This window comes from Stegostoma tigrinum, chromosome 18, assembly GCF_030684315.1.
Source record: "Stegostoma tigrinum isolate sSteTig4 chromosome 18, sSteTig4.hap1, whole genome shotgun sequence".
NCBI lineage: Eukaryota > Metazoa > Chordata > Chondrichthyes > Orectolobiformes > Stegostomatidae > Stegostoma > Stegostoma tigrinum.
Window position 1 is genome coordinate 8,328,462 of NC_081371.1, and position 22,095 is coordinate 8,350,556.

A 22,095-nucleotide genomic window follows, 5' to 3' on the forward strand; every position below is an offset into this window, starting at 1 on the left:
CACATCATTCCTTGTTGATTCCTTAATTTCCCTTGTTTGTAATGACCTTATGTCAGTGGCATAAGTAACCCCTGCTTCATGATCTTTAGGCTGTCCACGTATTCATATCTCATGTGATGTTAAGATGTCGAACTGAAGAACCCTGATGGCCTGTGACATGGGCTAACATGTAAGCTACAAATACATCATGCCCAGCACTCATTTTTACACTTTGACTCTACCTGCCAATTTTTGACACTGATTGAGGTGAACTTCAAAACATGGCAGTGTATATTAGCAAAAGCTGTGACTACTTCAAAAAACATTTCCAGTTTGTCAGCCTGAGCAATCAAACAGCAATAAGACGCACTTTTGAAATGGTAAATTTTTTTTCTTTCTGACAAAAGCTGTTTAACAGCTAACCCCAGCCAAACCAAACATAATTTAATTCCTCAATAACAAAGTGTGGAGCTGGATGAACATAGTAGGCCAAGCAGCATCGTAGGAGCACAAAAGCTGACGTTTCGGGCCTAGACCCTTCATCAGAAAATTGGGATGGGGAGAGTTTTCTGAAATAAGTAGGGAGAGATGGGGAGGCGGATCGAAAATGGATAGAGGAGAAGATAAGTGGAGAGGAGACAGACAAGTTAGAGGCAGGGATGGAGCCAGTAGAGCTGAGTGTAGGTGGGGAGGTAAGGAGGAGATGGGTCAGTCCAGGGAGGACAGACAGGTCAAGGGGGTGGGATGAGGTTAGTAGGTAGGAAATGGGGATGCGGCCTGAGATGAGAGGAGGGGATAGGTGAGAGGAGGAACAGGATAGGGAGGCGGGATGACCTGGGCTGGTTTTGGGATGCAGAAGGGAGAGGGGAGATTTTGAAGCTTGTGAAGCCCACATTGATACCATTGGGCACAGGGTTCCCAAGCGGAATGTAAGTTGCTGTTTCTGCAACCTTCGGGTGGCATCATTGTGGCACTACAGGAGGCCCAGGATGGACATGTCGTCTAAGGAATGTGAGGGGGAGTTGAAATGGTTTGTGACCTGGAGTTGCAGTTGTTTATTGCGAACGGAGCGTAGGTGTTCTGCAAAGCAGTCCCCAAGCCACAGCTTGGTTTCCCCAATCCTCTATCGATCTTCAATCCGGCTGTCCCTCTCTCCCTATTTATTTCAGAACCCTTTCCCTTCCCCCTCTTCTGATGAAGGGTCTAGGCAAGAAGCGTCAGCTTTTGTGCTCCTAAGATGCTGCTTGGCCTGCTGTGTTCATCCAGCTCCACAATTTGTTATCTCGGATTCTCTAGCATCTGCAGTTCCCATTATCTCTGATATAATTTAATTCCTCATTTGTTTAATCAAATCAAAATTATTCATTATTAGTAAATAACTAAATGGAGGTGCTCGGCATACAAACAATAGCTCTGATGAGCGCAACAGTGAGGAGCCTTTCTTCGCATTCTGATGATGGAGGATTGAGCATGGAGGTATAAATGGTAAAGCTGAAGCATTTGCAAACCTATTCAATTGATGAGGTTCATTGTATGTAACTTTGGAGGTTAATTGTTTTCAGGATATGTTCATTAATGGGGACTTACCTCTATTCCTACATATAAGAGTAGACTGAACGTGTGGTTGATGTTCAGCGATGCATGACGTATAATGTATTTCTCCACAAATAAGTGATAATTATTAATACGTAGCTGGAAATGTTCTTACCTTCACCAGTTGGTTAGCTGAGTCTTAATAAATGATCCACTTCATTGACGTCCTGAGGTTCCAGTTATTAGAGAAACCAGTCTTCAACCAATTCAACTCACTCCATGTGATAGCAGAAGGCAAATTGCTGTACTGGATACAGCAAAGGCTATGGGTGCTCACAGCATCCCAGTGGTAGAGGTGATGGTGATTTAACGGCAAATATCACATGGAGGAAACGTTGAGGATGATGAGAACAGAGATTGTACCCTGGGTGGGGGACTCCAGTATTCATCATGGACAGTGCCTCGATTACACCAGAACTGACTAAACTGGCTGAATCCTAAAGCACAGAACTGCTTGACTGTGTTTGTGACAAATGACCAGCTTTGAAATGTCCTCAACTCAGTGATTTGTTTTTAATCTATCTACCTGCTGTTTAAATGCTTCCAGTGATCTTGTCTCCAAACCTCTGAATTCCACATATTCACTCATCTCTGAGAGATGAAAGTCTTTCACATCAATTTTGAATGAGTGCCGCCTTTTACTGTAAATACACCCCTAGTTTGAGACTGTGCTACTTGTGGAATCTTCTCAACATCTCCCTGGAAAGGATCACTCTTCATGATTCCAGTGAATAAATAAAGGCCCAACCTGTTTAGCTGTTTGTGACGTCAGTCCCTGTGTCCTGGGAATCAGCCAATGATTCTCCTTCAAACTATCTCCAATGTTAATATATCTTTGCTTAACAATAGTGAATTAAACTGTATACAATACTCTGGATTGGCCTCACCAACACCCTGTTAAGTTGTAATAAGACTTCCTTATTTCTAAAGACCAATTCTCCTTAAAAAAAGGGCAAAGCGTGTATTCTCCTTCTTAATTATCTGCTGAACCTGCATGCTAGCTTTGTGTTTCATGCACAAGAACACCCAGCTCCCCCTGCATTTGCAATTTTTTTGGGAGGTTCTCCATTTAATTAATAGTCTCTCTTTTCATTCTTCTGACCAAAGTGTACCTTACATTTTCCTCTATTAAGCTTCACTTGCCAGGTTTGGCACTCCACTCAACCTTTCTAGGAGCCTTCGCAGATTTCTTTGTACTCGTTACATGTCCTCCTACCTATTTTTGTATCGTCAGCAACTTTGAACTCGTTATATTCTGCCCCATCATACAGCCATGCAGCACTGAAACTCTTCCTTTGGTCCAACTCATCCACGCTGACCAGACATGCCAATCTGATCTAGTCCCATTTGTCATCATTTGACCCATATCCCTCTAAACCCTTCCTTTTTATATACCCATCCAGATGCCTTTTAAATGCTGTAATTGTACCAACTTCCACCACTTCCTCTGGCAACTTGCTCCATACACGCACTAATATCTGTGTGAAAAAGTTACCCCTCAAGTTACTTTTAAACCTTTCCCCTCTCACCTTAAACCTGGACTTAACAACCCTGGGAAAAAGACCTTGACTGTTCCCCCTATCCATGTCACTCATGATTTTATAAACCTCTGTAATGTCACCCCTCAGTCTCCGATGCTCCAGGAAAAATAGCCTCAGCCTGTCCCCTGTAGTTCAAACCTTCCAATCCTTGCAACATTCTTGTGAATCTTTTCTGTGTCCTCCCAAGTTCAACAACATCATTAACAAAATAGTAAATAATGAAGGTTCTAGCATTAACTACCTTAGTTAACTGATTATTCGTAATAGCTTTACAAACTCTTTCAGTCCTGAGATGGGGTGCTCCCTTTATGACCTACATCCCTCCTATGCTTCTTTGTGTTTTCCTTCCTTTTTCATGCCTTCCTTCCTTCCCTTCTTTCTATCCTTCCTGTATCTTCCCTCTCTCTTTCTGAGTTCCCTCGAGACTCCACATTCATTTTTTTTATTTCATCCTAAGCTATTTTTCTCCTCTCTGTTAGCTGTGTGTAATGTCTGCTTCACATAAATGCAATCCTTCATGTCCTGAAAGTTGACTAATTCTGGAACTGGTGGATTGCCTCAAGAAGAAAGGCTAGACAGGCGAGGCTGTGTCCCCTGGAGTTTAGAAGAGTCGGCTGTGACTGAATTGAAATGTGTACGATCCTGAGGGGATTTGGCCAGGTGAACGTGGAAAGAATATTTCTACTTGTGGGAAAATCTAGAACGAGGTGTCATCGTTTAGAAATAAGGCTTCACCTTTTTAAGCCTGAGATGAGGGGATGGGCTGGGCTGAGACCCTTTGAAATTCCCTTTCACAGAAGGCAGTGGATGCAGAATCTTTGCATAGTTTTAAGACAAGAGATTCTTGATTGCCAAGGTGCTGCAAAATTACTGGGGGTATGTGCGCAGGAATACAGAGTTGATGTAAAACTCAGATCAACTGTAATCTTATTGAATGGGGAGTGAACTCGGAGGGCTGAGTGGCCTGTTCTTGTTTGTTGGCTGTGAATGTCACTGAGTTCCACATCAACAACAAATTTGCATTGGGTTTGTGCAAGTTCCGTTATATAAATGAGGAATTGTGACATTTTCTTTGATGTTAGAGAGACTAACGTTTGTTGACTAACTTTTACTTATTTGTCCGGCCATTAAAGTCGTCAACACTTCTGTCACTGCAGGGGGTAAGCAATGAAATTTGTCTTGCAAGGCAGTTGCTTCATTTGCCTTTTACAAGGTTTTCTGAGATAAAAACAAAACACTTTCCAAACCAGAACCTCACCCCTGCCCCCTTGACCTGTCTGTCCTCCCCACCCGTACTCTCCACCAGTCTTCTCCTCTATCCATCTTTGGTCTGCCACCCCCCTCTCATTTATTTCAGAACCTTCTCCCCCTCCCCCTTTTCTGATGAAGGGTCTAGGCTCGAAACATCAACTTTTGTGCTCCTAAGATGCTGCTTGGCCTGCTGTGTTCATCCAGCTCCACACTTTGTTATCCTGGCCATTTCAGAACATTGGTTTTTATCCACTTTCATCACCTGCTGGTATCATAAAGAAAGATCACGGTCTTCAAACTCACATTGATCTCAGCAGCTCCTAAGTACAAAGCTAAAACCTGCCTGCCAAAGAGACTGTTGATAACCTTTAAATTACATCACCCTGTATGTTAGCGAGCATGCAACGAAAAATCTAAAACATTGCAACTTAGCACGCAGGCAGTGTAACTGAGCATTTGAGGAGGTGAGATTAAATTTAATTTGCGTAGAGAGTAGTAAATGGAACAGTTAGCAAGCAGTAAGACAGCCAGAGAGTAATCTTGTGCAAATTAGAAGGAGCTGGGTGCATGTAACAGGAAAGGGTGCTTGAGAATGCATGAACAGTGCCTTAGAATCTCTCAATAGGAGAGGCAGATTATAATATTTTCATCCAGCCTGTGCAGCTGTGTATCTTAGAACTGCAGAATTATTAAAGCATGAGAAAAGGCCACTTTAGCCATTGTGCCTCTACACTGGCTCTTCAATGAACAATTCACTTGGTGCCATTCTCAGGATTTCTCCTTGTCATCCTGCACGTTCTTCTGTTTTGGGTAGTGGTCTAATTCTCATTCAAATGCCCTGATTGAACCTGCATCCACTCCATTTGTGTATTTTAAACAAAATCGGTGTAAAATGAGAGCAAACGACAGCTTCGTGATTTGCCATGAGTTACTTCCTCACTTTTTAATCCAGAGATAGAAAGAAAACCCCATGTTCGAGTTAATCCATTCCTAAGTCATCCTTCTGTTCACAAAAACGGCATCTGCATTGTTAAACTGGAAATAGCACTGGGGCGATGAAAGCCAAGCCTTGGTTGAGTGTTCTTTCATATTTGGGTCAAAATATCTGTCCAGAGTGATATTGACCTGGTTGTTGAAAGGCTCCCTGTGTCTTTAACCTAATTAAATGAGATTGTTGTTTCTGGCCTCTACCCTGGCAGCAGTGCTGCAGAAAATCTGTCTGTTTCTTTAAGTCTGTCAACACAAATAGCATGAGAATGATCTGTTGATGCAAATATTGGCAGATATTTTAATTAATGCATACATGACTTACTTGCCCTTGATTTTCTATATAAACTGTTTAATATTTTAACATTAAATTTAAATTTGAGCTGATTGCCTGAATCTTTCATCGATTGCATTGCTTCAATACCCAGAGCCTTTCTGTAATCCCCGTTACTTATACCATGCTCTTTGTGGTCAAATGGGATTCTTCGATATAAGCCACATGAATATTTGATTCTGTGTTGTCTGTTAACTCTATGCCATTCTCTGCCCTGGGAGAAAGTGGTTAATGGAGATCACATTAAAGAGCACAACGTAATGTAGAAAACGCCTAGCTAAAATAACTAAGCTAGGTCCGGTAAATTAGATAATAAAGTTTAAAATTAGCATCAAAAAGAATTTCATTGAAGGGTGGCATAAGGTTTGGAATTACCTGCGATGTTAAGACAGTTAAAGTACATAACTGGCACCATTGAAGTGGAACAGAGTAATGAGTTTCAAAGACCCAAGTGATTTGCTTTTGTTCAACCTTGACTTTTGCTGGTGCAGCCCTTCAGCTGATGCTGAGGAACTCCTTTGAGACAGCAGTTTGGATGGGATTGTATTTGAAGTCTCTGATACAATACTGCCTTACTGGTCTAAGGCATCATCCAGTGTATCCATTGTATAGATTTTAATCGTGAACTCAACTTCTGTTCTGTTTTTCTTTTGTCATGAGTAAACTGTCTGTTTTGTTGTTGTTTAGCGGTGGCGATGAATTCTGTGAAATTGATGATGTTATCTTCTTTTGCATAGCCGAGGGATTCTCTTTCTTGAGAGAAACCAAGAGTGTCATTGATCGAGCTAGAGGCTTGTTCGGTGAGTAAATCAAAAGCTGTTGGGGATAGATGGGAATGTGGAATTCAAAGCTCAAGCATATCAGTCACAAATCTTATTGAATGACAGACCAGGCTTCAAGGGCCAAAGAACTATTTGTATACCTATTTTGTACGTTTGTATCAGACCTCTTGTTATATGAGAAAGTTTCTTCAAGCTATCTTCACACTGTTCCTGTGGCACTTTTCCCATAGGAACATTGTATCCCGAGGAGCCTCTCCCCCCTACTGTCCCCTGCTGTCCTTCATGTGTGGAAACTGGGTGTCTTAGTTGGAATGTTTTTCATCCCAGGGCTCTGGATTTTGAAGGGCTGGTGCAAGTCCCCTGGGTCTGCCCGCTCTGCTCATTGTTTTTATTCATTCATGGAATGAAAGCGTTGCTGACCAGACACCATTTATTGCCCATCTCTAATTGCCCAGAGGGCAGTTGAGAGTCAAGCCCATTGCTGTGGGTCTGGAGTCACATGTAGGCCAGACCGGGTAAGGATGGCACTTTCCTTCCCGAAAGAACAATAGTGATGGTCATCATTAGATTCTTAATTCCAGATGTTTATTGAATTCAAATTCTGCCATCTGACATGGTAGGATTTGAACATGAGTCCACAAAATGTTATCTGGGTCTATAGATTAACAGTCCAGCGATAATACCACTAGGCTATTGCACACCCCCCCTCCCCCCCCGCCAGCACACATCCCACTATATGGTGTTAGAGAAGTTTGGAATAATTCAATGAGCGTTTGATTTGACAAAGCCAGAAAGCCAACAAGGGTGCAATATATGATTTGCTCTGAAGAAGTTTGATACTGTAATTTTTTTGGTGAAGTCATGCTGTACCTTCTCAAACTCATCCCATTAACAACCCACTATGCCCCTGGCATCCCTCACATCCGATTTCTGCCCTGGGTTACACTTGTCACTCCCAGAACAACTCGCTGCTCAATGAATGTCTCGGAATTCACCAGCTTCCATTGGCCTCTGTCATCTTGGCTGCCACAGTTGGTTTGCCTTCGTTGAGGCACACAGTTCAGGGCACTTGGGCGATATTGATGCCCCTCTATGTGGGTCCTGGAGCTCCTGCTGAATGGAGGGTGCAGACACGGTAATTCCTCCTCTCCCAGAGCCAATCATGGAGGCCATGACACCAGACTGTGCCAGACAGGTCTGACGTTACCGCTGGAGTGATGGCGATCTCAGCCTCAGGACTGTAGCAGGGAGATCACTGTCCTTTTGCACTTCCCTGGTGCAAATTCTGCCACCTTCTCTTAGCTACCTCACACTCACTCCATCCCTGCTTAGCAATTTCGCTCTACTCTGGTAAACAGTTTCAATCCAATTTGTTTAAAGACCTAAGATAAGTTTGTTCGTCAGGGACATCTATTACAGAAGTTCACTGCATGCATTGAAGAGAAGCCTAGCCACAAACTCTTAGACTGGCATGGTGCAAACTGAACTGATGGTAGCTATCAGTCACATCATCAACATCCTAGCTACTCGATCACTAGCATAATCACATCTTAAGGTGATATCCCAAGAATAATGACCAGTTAATCAGCTTTAGTAGTGCTCATTGAAGAATAAATATTTCACAGCGGAAAATTTCCCTGTGCTTCTTCAAACTACTACTGAAATATTTTACATCCACCGAAAACAGAAGACTGGCCTTCGGTTTATTATCTCAAAACATTGTACTTCTGACAGTGCAGCACTCCCTCAGTATTATATGGAAGTGACACTATGTTCTAGTCCTCACATCCTGCAGTAGAATTTAAACCCAGAATCTTGTTGCAAGGTTTTCAGTAAGTCACTCACCCTAGTCCAGGTGTTGCAGCCAGTTTGGAATCAGAGAAAGAGAAACAGAAGCAGATTCTGTGCAGACAAGTGCTTCCATGAAGCATTGCTGTAAAGAAGGCCATTGGTTTTGTGTCGTTAGGGTTGAGGGAAAAATCCCAAGACAGTTGTGCAGCTCTGACAGCACTCAAAATTGTTAGAAATCAGTAGGTATGGATAAGCAAGATTAGATTTCAGGAAAAACAGAACAGGTCAAAGCTAGGTTGGTGCAACTGGTTGCCTGTGAGAAGCTGGAATTGTTCATGAGAATAACCAGAGAATGTAGACTCAGGAAAGGAAGATTAACCATCAGAGCATCAATAGCTGTTGAAGCAACTCATGACAGAATAGCTTCAATGGGGGCTCTGAAGCTATGTCTTCGAAAGAGAAAAATTAAAATTCCTTGACATGTCTTAATGAGATTTGATGACCGGCCGTATAACTAACACTAAGGAAGGTGGTGGCAATTACTGAGAAATCATTGTAATCTGTCTTCGTTGTATTTGCTATTTGATATGTTCTGTGTGGTCTTTGACCACAGTTTATCTGCGATGAATATTTGCATCATGTTAATTGTGGGAGCTTTGAAACACAATGTGGCTTTATTCTTTCAGCAAGTATAATGGATGCCTAACTTTTCAGTCTTTAAAATAAATTATTGATCCCTGATGAGATTATGACATAATTTTGATTGGGTTAGGATAATAGCAATGATTGGCTTAGTGAAGGTAATGACAGAGGCTAATAAGCTCACAACAAAAGCAAAACAAATATAAGCATGAAAAGTTAGTGCCGCTAAGGCTACTTTTTGATTTTCAATGGCAATCTTCAGCTTTCAGAAATTCCTTTTTCAGTCTTATGAACTTCTTCATCAGGCAATGACTAAGAATAATTATTTAGTAACAATATCTTCTAAATTTTCCTTGATACATGGTGCATTTGGACTCACTGTGAAGCAGAATTAGAAGAATTCATCAGTATCCATCCACGATCATTAAACTTAAAGCCACTACATACAACATAAACATTAATTTCCTAGACATTAGATTATTTAACTCAGCACAAGCCAAGCAGACACTGATGGACTCCTACAAATAAAACAAAATTACCACAGACAAATTCTTTATGAACTGGTTAGGTCACAGCTAAACTGTTACCTGTTTGTCTCTAACAAAACCCCTGCACATCCAGTATGAGAGGTGATGGAGATGTGATAACTCTTAAATGTAAATCTTTATGAAATAAAGCTGTTCAATATTAACTGATACATTTTGATATAGCACTCATTATAACCCTGTTTTATTGCAGCTCGTGAGTTCATTCAGCTTTGACCTGGTTACTCAAGGTCACTTTGCTAGAAATCTACTTCCTTAGTTTTCCAGTTCCCAGTTAGGTGAGTGTTTCTTCATTGAAAAGTTTTGATGTTCAGGGAGAACCTCTTTTCTCTTGCTAAACAAAGTCTGAGAGACAGAGGCAGTTAAAGTTGTGCAAGTTCAGTTAGAGTGTACCAAGTTTAGTTGGGGTAACTGAACAGAGGCAGTTAAAATTATTCAAGTTCAGCAAGGGTGCACCAAGAGTGTGTTCCCACTTTATGGAGAAACGCAAAAGTAGAGAACACCAGTACAAGAAAAAAAAGAACTGTACATGCTGGAAATCAGGAATTCAGGAGGTCTGACAGCCTCTGTGTAGAGAAAGCAGAGCTAACATTTTGGGCCCAGTGACCCTTTTTCAGAATGAGAGTTCAGAAACAAATTGTGAAAGAGTCCCCAAGAAACTGACACAGAACTCCAGCTGGTACCTAACTGTTGCTTTGCAGAGAATTAGCGTGACATCTTTGCTTTTGTGTTTAGCTTTTATGAGTAAAGGCATAAAGAATCTGTGTTTATTATTGGCCGACTTCTTAACTTGTTCTCCTCCCTTGAAAGGATTATGTACATGAACCTCCCCCCCCCACCTCCATTTGTGTTCCTTCTCTAAAAATGTACCATGTTATTAATGTTCCCTCTCCTGGTTCATTCTACCTACCAAAATGTGTTGCTTCAAACTGTATTAAATTTGATATGTTGCGTTTTGATTTCACTGCCTTGTCTACTAAGCTTTCTTGAATCTTGCGAATGGCTGACAGGATGGTTCAAAATGACCTTTGACAACTTTAATCAAAATCAGCATCCTAGCGACTTGTAATTTTTCCCCCCCCTTGTTTGTATTCTTGTCTGGCTGCTTTGAAGTGCAGCCCATTCTGGTTGCCATGGGATTCTGTGCGAGGGCACAGAATGCGAATACTCTCCATGAATGCAGCATAAATATTTGCAACCTGTTACCTGTTTCGAGTTACAAAAGGGACTGAATGAAAAGAGTAGGCAGGAAATATTTACTGAAATGTTGGTCCAGGACTCTGAGAGCAATGCAGAAATGTAAGACCTCATGTCGCTTCATTGTTTTGGTTTTAGTCCCTCTACACTGGGTTGAAGAGTGCCAGAAGAGTGTTAGAATCTAATTATGACGAAGCAAGTGATTTTGTAAAATCGCTAACCACAGCTCAGCTTGTACGTGGTTCATATTGAGTCATTTGAATTTCAGACATTTTATCCTGACTGAAAGGCAGTCAGTGTACTGTTGTTTCCTGTTGGGCAAGATGATTGCTGACCTGTGGGTTCCTTCCCTGAACCATTTTACAGCCGTTGTGAGGAGCTGAGGTGACGCTGACCGACCAATGTGTGAAAGAAGGTGGTGGTGGTATAAATTGTCCAAATGCAGGGCTCTACTTAGCATTGAATCGATGTGGAGAGCAAGTCTTCTGTGACTGACTACCTCTGCCATCGTAGGAGCTGTCTGTATGGGGTTATCTTTAAACAATCATCACTTATATCAATTTCACTTTCCACAGCTCATTATTTGAAGAGTGGATTGATATAGCTTAATGTACTGAAAGTTGACAAGTCACCTTTACTTCTCATTACAAGTGCTGAGAGGACAGTAGTTAGCACACTGTTTCATCAAGGAAGGCTCAGTTTTGATTTTCTGCTTTTATTGTTGATCTGGATGTGCGCTCTGATGGAAGATTGTTTGCTTCATTTTAATTTCTGCTGTGGAGCTCCACATTTTTTAAAAAAACCCTTGTATTAAGATTTCTATTGCTGTTTGATTCAGTGGATATTCTCAATGCCATTATGATTCTGCTGTTTCAAATATGGATTTCAACCCTATCACAATCATTTTCCACCTCATTTTGTGTCTGAAGTTATTCATGCATCTGTTGCATAGTTTCAGATGTATAAAATGCTACAAATTAGAATAATTGTCACCTTCTGTTCAGTTAGCTGCATACTCATTGACTAAGATTCCCTCTTTACTCTTCACTGTGTGCATAATGCAAGGGGAAGCAAAAAACAACATTTCTCAAGATACACAAATGGCACAGCCGACCCTTAGTTTCAAGTGCACATGCAGTAATGAATTTCTATTTAAGGTAAAAACCCCCACCCTTGGCACTATCCCATCTCAGAATCATGTCCAAAAGGGTGCCATGTTTTTCTTAATGCCCAGTGTAGCCTAATTTCTCGCTGTTCAATGTGGGACAATCAAATAGTTGAAAATATTCACTTCTATTCAGCGACGTCAAAAGCAAAGAATGTACGACCAAGCAGAAGCTGCGTTTGCCTCTTGAAACAGACTGGAACTGCTTATTGTATCTAACAAATTTTCAGTCACTGAGTGAGCGTTATGTCTAGCTCTGCTGCAGTGGAATTGGGTGTTGGAATTCTGGCCGCGGTAGCCAATAGGTCATCATAAAGTCACCCTTTATACGCACATGGAGTGTCCTCAACACTGATCCAGCTTTCTCAGAGCTAGGTCTCAGAGTGAGCAGAACCTCTGACATTCCTGTTTATACCTGTCAGCCAGGGCTCCCTGATTGGACCAGGTTAACAGCCCCAAAGAGGTCCACCTAGCTGACCTCATTGCCGTCACTATGTGTCTATTAAGTCCTGTCTGGATTGTTGCATTTAATGTTGCAGCGTTGTATCATGCAGAAAGTGATGTTGCTCCTGCTCCTCAGAAGATTGCAGTCGCTCTTGCAGCTCTTTCGAGTCCACCCCTTCCCAACCTTGTCTGTTCCAGTTGTGAAGAGCAGAGCAGACTAAAATTATGTGGTGCACGCAGTCTGGGGTGAACTGCAAGGCCTCTCTCAGACTCATGCAAGCATTGGGACTTTATCTTCAGACCTAGAAAGCAAGTTGTGATGGAGATATGATCAGTTTATAAAGAGACATCGATAGGTTGAGAAAGTGGACAGAAGGTTGGTAGATGGAGTTGACTGTGGGAAAATGGGAAGCTGGAAGGGACAACAACACAACAGAGTATTATTGAAATGGGGAGATCCTGCAGAAAGCTGCAGTATAAAAGAACTTGGGGGCACTTGTGCACATAAAACAGAAAGCTAACACACAGGTACAGCGGGTAATCAGGAAGGCTAATGGAATGTCGGCCCTTATTTCGAGGGATATGGAGTGTAATAGAAGGGCAGCCTTACTAGAACTGTACAAGGAGCTGGTGAGACCACATCTGGAACAGGGTGAGCCGTTTTGGTCCCCTTATTTAAGGAAGCAGTTCAGAGAAGCTTTGTGAAGATAATCCCTGGTATGGAGGAATTATCTTCTGAACAAAGGTTAAACAGGTTGGGACTCCACTCACTGGAGTTTGGAAGAACAAGATATGATCTTGTTGAAACGTAGGATTCTTAAGGAGAGGGAAAATACTGAGAGAATGTTTCCCTTTGTAGGAGAATCTCAGATCAGAGGACATAGTCTGAGAATAAAAAGTCACCTATTTAAGATGGCGATAAGTTAGAATTTCTTCTTTCTGAAGACTTTGAGTCTTTGGAATTCCTTGCCACAGAGAGCTGAGTGGGGTAGACTCTTTGTGTATATTTAAGGCTAAGATGGATTATTAATCATTTGGGGAATCAAGGACGATGGGAGGAAAGGCACAAAAGTGGATGTGAGGAGTGTTGAATCAGCCATGATCTTATTGTCCAGGCTTGAGGGGCCAAGAGACCTACTTCTGTTACTATTTTGTATGGTCTTACAGACCAATCATCTGCTCAACAATGGCACTGGCCAAAGAGTGGGCTGGGTTATATCTATGCTTGGCTTCAGTGTAGTCTGCACAATGAAGTTATCAGCCATGGCTGCCAATGGTTATCCTTGTCTCCCAGTAACATCCTGATAAGGCATGCAGTCATTTTTAAAATGAAGCAGAAACTTAAGAGTTCTCAAAGATATATACATCATGGCAGTTTCCAGATTACCTGGCACAGACCTCTAAGACACAGTACCAATGATCACAAATAACTTAGAATGATAGAGTCTTATAGCACAGAAACAGACCCTTCAGTCTTACTTCTTCATGCTGACCAGATACTCGAGTCTGACCTACTCCCATTTGCTAGCATTTGGCCGGTATCACTTTTAAATGATTCCTATTCATATACCCACACAGATGCCCTTTAAATGTTGGAATTATACCAGCCTCCACCACTTCTTCTGGCAGCTGACCACCCTCTGTGAAAATGTTGCTCCTTCGGTCCCTTTTAAATCTTTCCCCTCTCACCTTAAACCTGTCATTTTGGACTCTCCTACCCTGGGGAAAAGACCTTGCCTATTCACCCTATCCGTGCTTCCCATGGTGCTATAAATCTCTATAATTTCGCCCCTTTGACTTCGACTCTCCAGAAGGAGAAAAACCCCCATCCTATTCAGCCTTCCCCCATAGCTCAAACATTGCAGCCCCAGGAACATCCTTGCAAATCATTTCTGCATCCATTCAAGTTAAACAATGTGACAATACTGTGGCCTTAAGAGGTATATTTTATCCTTGGGTTTTTATTTGAAGAGGAGTTGTTGTCCACCTGAGCCACGAGAGTAAACAGCGTGTGAGGCCTTGGATTGATTTTTTAAAGTTGAAACAATAGAAGTAGCCTGAATGGTCAATCTCTCACAGAACTAGAATTTTTAGTTTTCAACAGTTGCTGTTAGGTTTTTGAAAAAGTGGAAGGTAATTATTTCCCTCTCTCTGTTACTGCCAAAAGCTGGGAGTTCTCTCCCTGCTTCTGGAATTGCATGTGATACAATCTGTTTTCTGAATTTGCCTTTTGCCAACGGTGTTTTTATGGGATGTTACTGCATTTGAAAAATTAATCGTCACTATCTGTTATTCCATTAAGTTTTCCAGTAGAGTTACGTTATTTTAATTCCTTCCTTCTGTATTTAACGTGTAGTGGACAATAAAGTGTGTGTCTTGCTTTAAATCCAGTAGTTTGAACAATAAAATTTCATCCGGAAAGCAGCACCTTATACTTAACTTTAAAATAAGCAAACGTTGGTGTCTCTATCATCTTCTGAAAATTTTGAAGGGGTTTGGTCGAGTCAAAAAAAAAATTTCTTATAGCAGGGCAACCAGAATTGAATGCACTGTTCTAAAAGTGGCTTCATCAATGTCCTGTGCAGCCACAACATGACCCATCAACTCTTCTACTCAATGCACTAACCAATGAAGGCAAGTGAGCAAACATCATATTCACCACACTGCCTGCCTATAATGCCACTTCCAAGGAACTGTGCACCTGCACCCCAGTTCTCTTTGTTCAGCCATGCTCCCCAAGCCCCTCACATAAACGATATAAGTCCTGCCTGAATTGCCTTACCAAAACGCGATATCTCACATTTATCAAAATTGAACTCCATCTGCCACTCCTCAGCCCATCTGATCAAGGTCCTATTGTACTCTGAAATGTCTTCACTGTCCACTACGTCACCAATTTTGGGATCATCTGCAAACTTATTAACCACGCCTCCTGTATTCACAGAGAAATCAATTATATTATCTTAATCCAGAAATTAAAAAGTGACCGGGTCAAAGAAAATCATAACTTTCTCCACAGTTCCCACTTGCCACGAGACCATAACCAACCCCAAATGCAAAGGGTAAGTTCCTTTCTCCAGAGCTAGTTCACAGAGACACTGAAATGCATTGACCTGGTTACCTCGCCTGGAAATCCAACAGGAAAAGGTTGGAATTATGCATACCAGTCATCAACCACAGAGAGAGAAACTAGGATCAGGTTCTGGGTCTCCACCTTGACCCTGAGCTGGGAACTGAAGAAATCAGCTTTTACATTGAATGAGTGGACCTGTTTTCTGCCGATTTGATATTTACTGTTTTATGAGAAAAAGCTCTCAACACAATGTGTGTGGAGTCTATGGTGTCCTGCACATGGGTCAGTCAACTGACTGGTCTGCAGCACTGACCTCATCATGGAGAAATGGGATAATGTAGTGTAATCTAACACAGATTACCTGAGTTAGAGATGCAATACATTTGTGAGTCAAAGCTTGTAAGGTCCCAACAGATAACTCCAGTGGATCCTTGGATGCAGGAGGTGAAGTGAAGTTTGAAAATAGCTGCCACCTTGAAAACCACAGGGTAGGATGGCCGCCCACCTCCTCAGGTGACATGTCCTGCTTGAACAGTTGAGGTAGTTCAGTAACAGTGTCCTGGGACCCCTTTGGTCTGCAGTGAAGCTATGCCTCACTCATCTGGAGTAAACGGCATTAAGGATGATAGACTGTGGTCCTCCTGTGCCTTCTGAGGGGTCCATCAGCTGTGACCTCTTCATGGAGAGGCTAATCAGTTTCTGCTGGAGATTGTTGCTGGTCCTGGGCTTGCTGGTGCATTTGTTACTCCTCAATTACTCTGCAGCCGCCTTGAACCATGACTACAGCGATGATAACCCCTATTACTCAATTTGTCATGGCTCCAATGACATGTGTGGGGAGTATCAGAAACAGAACAGGTCTTTATTATGTGCAGAAGCATTCACACCGTAGACAAACCACAGTCAATCATAACTCTCAGTATAGTGGGATGTGGAGGACACCAACAAAGAGGGTCATGGAATGCCTCTCCGGGGACCGTTGATGTCATGGAGATTATTCGAATGCATACAGCACAAGCCATGTTGCAAAAACACATGCGGTGATTATAAGAGCAGTAGGAATGATAGAAGTTTATAAGATTGTGAATGGCATGGATAGAGTGGAAAGTATGGGGCTTTTTCCCAGGCTGGTGGGGTCAATTACTAGGAGCACACATTCAAGGTTAGGGGGATGTTTAAAAGAGGCAGGTTTTTCACAACAAGGGTGGTATGTGCCTGAAATGTGTTGCCAAAGGAGGGCGTGGAAGCAGGCACAATAGCAGCATTCAAGAAACACCTGGGCAAATATGTGAATAGGAAGGGAATAGAGGGATATGGATCTGTAGGTGAAGACAGTCTTAGTATGGAAGGACAAACTGTGTTAGTGCAGGCTTGGATGGCCCAAGGGCCTGTTCCTATGCTGTGTTCTTTGTTCTATGCTAAAATCTTGTCAGCACAGCCCCTGAGCCCCCTAACTTGGAAGAAATATCCTGACTCATGAGTGACCTCCAGAGCTGACCATGGCCATTCCCCCAGCTGAGATCAGTTGACATACCCAGTTGAAATGTGATCAGATCACTGACTGAGTTCTGACCAGCTCCCCAACCCATTTATTGCAACTGATTGCACTGGACCTGCTGAACATCAGCGAGACAGACACTCTCTCTTCCCCTACCAGCTCTGATCGCCCCAAGCGAGGAGGTTAGGTAACAAAGATGTGTTAATGCATGCAGTCGGATGCACTTGGGCCTTTTGAACCCAACAGCACAATTCTCATTTTGTTGCTCAACACTTGGATGGAGAATCAGATCTTTTGTTCAGAATGTCAAAAATCTCAGCCTATTTTCTTAACTTTCTCACCAATGCAAGGGCTAGAAAAATTCCACCCGCTGATTTACAAACAGAGTTCATCTTTGGTTGTTCATTTTGAAAACTGTAGTGTGAATAAACCTCCCTGTTCAATGGTTGTGAAGGATGTTGTGTGCACGTTTGTGCCTCATATTGTTAATTGTAAATGCCTGTTGATAATGGCTCTCCAAAGATTGGGCCAAATCAATGACGGCCACTTGTCCAAAGTCTGTGGTGGGCTTGCTGTCAGCAACAGACCAGTAGGTTACCCATGTCTGTGATACAAGGTTGGTTATGAGTGAAATCTCAAGTTGACCAGGATTGGAGTTGATGTATGGACAGTCTTTGCTGCTGTGCAGAGTGCCTGGAGATGAGCAGTCAGGAAAGGCATGGGAAAAAGAAGACAGGAGAAACAACTGGATAATTGACAAGAGAAGGAGCATATATCAGTTGACCATGGATCAGCGTTATTTATCTTTGCCAGCTGGGGAAGGTGTCTCCATTCACAAATTGGCATCTGCGGATGCTGTTCAATCCGGAAGCGTCAGTCCATTGTCTCCCAAGATGGATGGATGCCTTCTGCTGTTTTTGCAGTTTTTCGGAGATTTGACCAATATGTTGAGGCATCGGAGCAGAGATTTGCCTTTCAGAGTTTAGCAGCGCCTGATCTGGAACTGGGTTTGGACGATCTTACTCTGATCCCAACTCCTATTGGAAGATTCAAGTTTGCTTCTCTGCCACAGTGCAGTTAGCTTCACAGCACATCCTTCCACATCAGTTCACAAGTAATACAGTTCAGCACCTTTTGGGACTTCAGCTGCAGGCTTGGACGAGCCCATTTGTGTACCTGTGGGTCTTCTCAGTTCCCCCAGGTTTGATGCAGTGACTGGTTCATTAGTGTTTTCCTAGAATGCAACCAGGTGTAAGATAGCTTTTCAGGTTGACTGTCTTGCTTTCTTGAGATTCTTAATCTAGTTCTCACTGAGGCAGGTTATTGATATTGCTGTGCTATCAAGTCTTTGAACCATATGATCAAACCCACTCAGCACTCGAAACTGAGAGCTATTATGCTTTGTAGCCAAAGTGAGCAGAAATCTTGATTCTTTGAAAGAAGGGACATTCTGGTAAGTCACTGTGTGTCCATTCTCTGAGTCGACTGTTCTTCCTTTGCCGTGTGCTCCTTTGTGTTCTGGGGATAACAACCTCTGGGATTTCATTATGGAATGATGGCCTGCAACTGCTGCTTCTGACCCTCTTTGCTGTTTGCTTTTGTTTTTGTCTTCCCTGCTACTTTCCTACTGTATCAAGTCTGTTTACCACACCAGCTTGCACCTTGTCGTACCTGATTTTTATCATTTCTGCCCCAGCCGCACCCCACTAGAGCCTTCATCCCACCAGACCACGCTCTGGTCCACTTGGAAACAATATTCCAGCTCTGTCTGATGACAGAGCTGTGCCCTGCTAACCTTACTCTGAGGTTGCTTACAATCTCTGAATTTCTTTGGTATAAACTGAATCCAGGTGGGAGTAACCTTCTCTTGTTGACTTAATTGCTTGAGAGGCAACTGCCATCCTTGTTTCCCTGAACCATTCCCAATCCAACATTGCAAGCCACCATATGAAGGAGATCTGTTGACTCTACTAGCACTTAATGACACTCTGCGCACATACCATGTGGAATCTGAGATTGACTTTTTTTTTGTGGGTGTCTTGGCCAGTCTGATGACAGCGTGGGTTAGATACTGAATATTGGTTCACAATTCCAGCCTCCAGAGTGAATACCCAATGCTTGAGTACAATGCGCATTGGAAAAAAAAAATTTCCTTAATAACGAAGTGTAGAGCTGGATGAACACCGCAGGCCAAGCAGCATCTTAGGAGCACAAAAGCTGATGTTTCGGGCCTAGACCCTTCACTGGACCCTTCGTTTGAAGAGTCTAGGCCCGAAACGCCAGCTTTTCTGCTCCTAAGATATTGCTTGGCCTGCTGTGTTCATCTAGCTCTACACTTTGTTATCTCAGATTCTCCAGCATCTGCAGTTCCTATCGTCTCTGATACAAAAAAATTCCTTGCTGTTTTGTTGGGAGTTTCCTCTTTTCTTTCTGTGTCTTGCTGGTCATGTACTGAGAGTTTTTTTCACTGAATTCCACCAGTAGTAATTGTAGATATTTGTGCTGTAAATGTAATTCAGTCACACAGGGCCAAATTATCTGAATTTCCTAATTCAGAAAATGAAAGCCTATGTTAGAAATACACTCAGAATTCTAATGTTTGCACCTGTTTTTTGATGGGCATCAAACACTAAATAATGGGAGAAGGAAGTTTTGTGTCAGTGGTATGGAAAGCCATGCCAATGGTAAATGTTTTTAAAAAAGGGGAGTGGGGTAGAGCTGGTAATTACAAGTCAACCATGTTAATATCAGGGGTGGGCAATTAACAAGACACTGTTGAAAACACAAAGTCAGTTCTCACCTCAAGGCTCATGGGTTAACAGTCAGCACTGATATGCTGAAGGCAGATAGTATCCAACTAACCCAGTTGTGTTCTTTGAAGGGAGAATGTTTGGTACATGTAATGCAGTAGACATTGTTGAATTATTTTGAATCAACATGTGAAGCCACATGTTTGTGACAGGTAGGACCTGAACCCAAATCTTCTGGATTAAAGTTAGGAATGCCACTACTGTGCAAAAAGATGCCTTTTAGTCAATAGTATGTATGTAGACTTGTAAAAGGCATTTAAGTATGTAATAATTATTTATCCATAAAATAGAGACATGCTATTTCAAAGCTGGTTTAAAAAAAATTAGGAATGTTTTTTTAAGTTGGATAGGAGGCTGAGAGTAGTCAGTTTCTAACTCAAGAATCAAACGATTACTATTTGGACCAACACCTGACCATTGTGAATAGTGTGCAGGTAGCAGACTTCATGAGGCCACAGATGCATGGTAAAATGGACAGACAGGTGCCAAATGCAATTTCATGTAGTTAACAATGAAGTGGTGCATTCAGAGGGAAGACAGGAAGAGACACCATTGTCTAAATTGTACAAGTTTGAGGGAGATGCAAGAACGGAGGGACTGAGATATATTCTGTCAAATGTAGCAAAGCAAGTTATTAAAGCGTCCTCAACGAATTGGGGGAGACTTGATTTCCTGGGGAGCATATGAAAAAAGAAGCAAGGAAGTGATGCATAAATTCACAAATCTGTGGGCAGGCTTCAGTCATAAATGTCATTTTGAGGGTTTTTTGGCAATACTAAGTTTAAAAGTGGAAATTCATGTTAAATCAAGGGATCTCTAAAATTAGCTGCTATGAATGTTTCAACAGAAGCAGAGAAGCAGAGTCACTGACAGCAGTTTTTGGATTTAGCAAAGGATTTGTGAGCTGCGCGTAGTTCTTCATGTCACTCAGTAATGTTGGTGAATGCTACAAACTTTTTCATCGTTACAATTGCAAAACTGAGGCATTTCAGTTTGAGTAGTAAATAGTCCTATAATTAATTTGGAATAAATATAATTTAATAACTGTATAATGCAGTACTGTATATAATGCATGTGAGAGACGATTTAATAGATAAGCCAAATGATACACATTTACATAGTTTTTCCCTATGTACAAACCTGGGCACATGTCTTACGAATGAATAAAATCTGGGAGGATTGTTAAGGGTACAGAGTATGTTTACCAGGCATCTCAATGCAGGAGTAGTGCGTCACACAAAGATGATAACATTTCACCATATTATCTCTCATAGGACAGTGCTCTGGCATGGCTGAATGATGAAGAACTTGAGCTTCAGGACAGAACTTGATCACTGAATTGCAAAATTGTTACAATGCAAAAAGAGGCCATTCAGCCCCTTGTGTCTGCATCTGCTCTCTGAACATTTTATTCTCAGCGCCAATCTCTTGCCTTTCCATGTAATCCTGTGCATTGCTTCTATTTCAATAATCATCTAATGTCCTCTCTAGAGTCCGCTTCTACAATGCCCTCCAACGCACTCCACCACACACTAATCACAAATGCTAATCACTCACTGTGGAGACGTTTTCTTCTCACCTCTCAATACACTTGAAAACTGTATTTTTTGTTTCTTGGTCCTCTTACAAGGTACAGTTTCTTTCTGATTACTCATTCCAGAACCCTCATAAAAACATCTTTAAATCTTCCAAATCTCTCCCAAATTCTCCAATTTAACCAATTTATATTTTGATTTGAGAGGGAGATGATTTGGACGGGCAATAAATGACTGAACAGGAATAAAGGTATCACATGGGAATGAGAGCAGAGTTGGCTGGAATGGACTTGGAAAGGTGTTTAACAGGAAAAATGATTGATTAAAGGAGACAATTAAGAAATAGTTCACGACTAACAACGAAAACGTATCCCAGTGAGGAAGAAGGATATTAGGAAGGGGAATAAACTGATTATGATTAACCAGGGAGGTATGAGATTGCATATTTTTTTTCTTTCAATGTGGCAAGGATTAGTGGTAAATCAGAGCATTGTGTAAGATTTAAAAGCCAATAGATGATCAACACAAAAAGAGCAAGTAGATAAACTTTGAGGCTAAAGCAGTAAGTAACATAAACACAGACAGTAAGAGCCTCTTTAAATAAATAGAACGGAAGCGGGGGCAGTAGTGAGCATAGGCTTTAGGAAAGTTTAGGAAGTAATAAGGGATTCAGAAAATGGTGGAGGATACAAATCAGTTTTCACGGCAAAGAATACTAACAGCATTACAAAAACGCTAAACACTCAAGAGGCCAAAGTGGGGAATGAAATAAATAGCATAAATATCATTAGAGAAATGTACGAGGGAAACTGAGGCGGAAAGCTAATAAATTCCCTGGATTGATAGCTGTTTTCTGGATTTCAAAGAATGTAGGTATTGAGATAGTAGGTGCACAGGTAATAATTTTCCAAGATTTGATTCTGGACAA

General features: G+C 41.8%; 1 protein-coding gene across 7 annotated transcripts in view; it reads left to right on the forward strand.

Moving 5' to 3' along the window:
- cntn1b (contactin 1b) overlaps positions 1 to 22,095 on the forward strand; it is a 721,932-nt gene that overhangs the window by 21,782 nt on the left and 678,055 nt on the right. For 3 of the 7 annotated variants that reach the window (XM_059652304.1, XM_059652313.1, XM_059652303.1), the window contains exon 2: positions 6,423 to 6,485. The exons of 2 other annotated variants lie outside the window; for them this stretch is intronic. The gene's annotated coding sequence lies outside the window, so the exon portion shown is untranslated. Of the gene's footprint in view, positions 1 to 6,422; positions 6,486 to 9,638; positions 9,724 to 22,095 lie in introns of all 7 variants that reach the window. 2 more of the 7 variants (XM_059652305.1, XM_059652306.1) reach the window with 1 other exon arrangement.